Genomic DNA, 2,415 nt, shown 5'->3' on the forward strand with positions numbered 1-2,415 from the left:
CTGAGCAGGCAGGACGTGCGGACCATGGCTGGCGAGCCTGGTGACTGACTCTCTCCTTCTCGCTTTTCCAGGCTGACCAGCTGACTGAGGAGCAGATCGCAGGTGAGCTTGCCTACCCTCCTCCTCCTCCTGCCTTGGGAGGGCCTCTGCATCCCCAGTCAAATCTTACTCCGGCCAGAAGTGGCATCTGACAGATGAACTCATGTGGCCCCTACCTCAGTTAATGCTGGGCCTTGTGCTTAGAACGTTGGGAACCGTGGATAAGAGCACACTGCACCCCAGTGACACCAAACCCCCAGGGTCCTGAGCCAGGCATTTACCAGATGCCAAAACTCTGTTCCTCTCCTGGCCGTGGGTCATCGGGGGCCTTTCATTGCTCGGTGGCTGCAGGGTGAACCCGGCTCTCTGTCCCAGCTTCTGCCAGTTGGGCTCCAAACGTGAGCCTCCCCGTGGGGCTGCAGAGCTCCTGTCCCACTTTAGGAGCCACCCAGGAGATGGCTTGTCACTCCCACCTCTGCACTCGCCTGTGCTTTGCACTCCCCTTTGCACGTGCTCGCAGTCACTTTCCTCTGCCAGAAATGACTCTTCCCCAGCTCCTTGCACGAGCAGCTCCTTCCCATCATCTGGGCCTCCGCTCGGATGTCACCTTGGAGAGGCCTTCCCTAACTCCCCGGCCCCCGACAGACGGCCTTCCTGGACCCTTGGTCCTGTCACTCTGTGTGTTTCCTTCGTAGCCTCTCTCACTGTCTGGAAGTCTTTTCTGTCTTCACCTGCTGTGTCTCCTGTCACTAGATGTGAGCTCCTTGAGTTCGGGGCTTTGTTTTTGGTGGTCCTTGCTGTACCTTCAGGGCCCGGAATACAGTAGGTGCTCTGTAAATTTTTGTTGGCCAAATAAATGAATAAAGGAATGGCTGTATATCCCCCAGTAAGCCAGAAGAAATCCTGGAATCCCATGTAATTCATTTTTGTAGCCACCTGGCCCCTCCACCCCAGAAAGGTCACCGCTACAGGAACTGTCCTGTGATTCGGTGGGCTTCTCAGTCTCCCTCTCCCAAGACCGTGAGCTGCTGAGGAGAGAAACCAGCTCTCGGTTTCTCTCCATAGTCAGGGGCCAGCACAAAGCAGACAGGAGGAAGGATTCACGGAGTGGGCCCTGGGCCCCAGCAGCTGCCCCAACCCCAGCTTTGCTGTCACGTCCGACAGGCTGCGTGATAAGTATTGAATGCCCCGCATCTGAAGCGGGACGAGGCAGGAGTGGACTTGCCTTCTGTCCTTTCCTCCCCTCCCCCACCCCCCAGCGCACAGTCACACCTTCAGTTTCTAAACTCTGGCCCCCAGTGGCCACGGAGACCCACCGAGGAAAGCTGGAGTGCCACCTCGTTGTTCAGTGATCATGAGCTCAGGGTGTCCCCATGACCCACTCCGTGCCCTCCACGAGAACAACTAGGCCTCAGCACAGGGAGGTCCCGGCATCCCCAAGGAGACACCTCTCCCTGTGACCCAGAGGCTCGGGGACACAGCTTCTCGGCTGTGTGCGTGTCTCCCGCTGCACCTGCCACCCACACCCCGACTCTGCCCTCATGTGACACAAACACAGACTCCACTCTCCACCCTGTCCCCATTAGCAAACTGTCCACCACCTCACCCCAGCCCACACTCTCTGGGAATAGGCTGCCAGGCATCTGTTCTCTGAGGGTTTGGGGGTAGGGACCATCAGGCGCCAAAATGGGCCCAGTGGGAGGGCCACAGCCACGTGCTTCTCTCCCCGCGCCCGATGCGTCCCCAGCTGTGGCCTTCCCACTCGGCGCCACTAGCTCTTCATCCCGGCTTGGCAGCCGTCCCCTTTCCTTCCATCCCCCCACCTACCCCACGCGCCGTCCACCAGCCGCGCTCTGCTGCTGCGCACCCCCGCACCCCACCGCACGCGGCCGCCCGGCTCCTCCTCCGGAAGCCGGCAGCTTCGGCTCGGGGAGCTGGGCTGGGAGTACCCCCGAAGGCTTTCGCAGCCTCCCCTTCCCGTCCCAGCCGGGTGACCTTGGCTGGCAGACCTCAGATGGAGATTTCTCTCGGCTCTTGTCCACCCCGTGACATTAGTCCATTTCATCATTGGAGGAGAGGTCTAAGCCAGGGACCAGCAAGAAATGTAGAATTCTCTGAGGACTGCTCTCAGCCTGTTTCCCCGCTGTGCTCCCCGAGCCAGGTTGGCCCCACAGGTAGCTTTCCCTGACACAGAGTAGGTGCTTAGTAAACGTTGACCGAAGGAAGGAAGGGGTCTGCCCTGAGCACCGAAGCGGGGGGCCTGGACTGGAAGTCTTGTTCTGGCTCCTTCCGACAGGACTCCCTTTACCTTCTCTTACAGAGGGCTTTCCCTGTGGTCCTTGACCTCTGATTCCTTCCCTCTCTTACCCCAGAGTT

Source organism: Halichoerus grypus, chromosome 15 (assembly GCF_964656455.1).
Source record: "Halichoerus grypus chromosome 15, mHalGry1.hap1.1, whole genome shotgun sequence".
NCBI lineage: Eukaryota > Metazoa > Chordata > Mammalia > Carnivora > Phocidae > Halichoerus > Halichoerus grypus.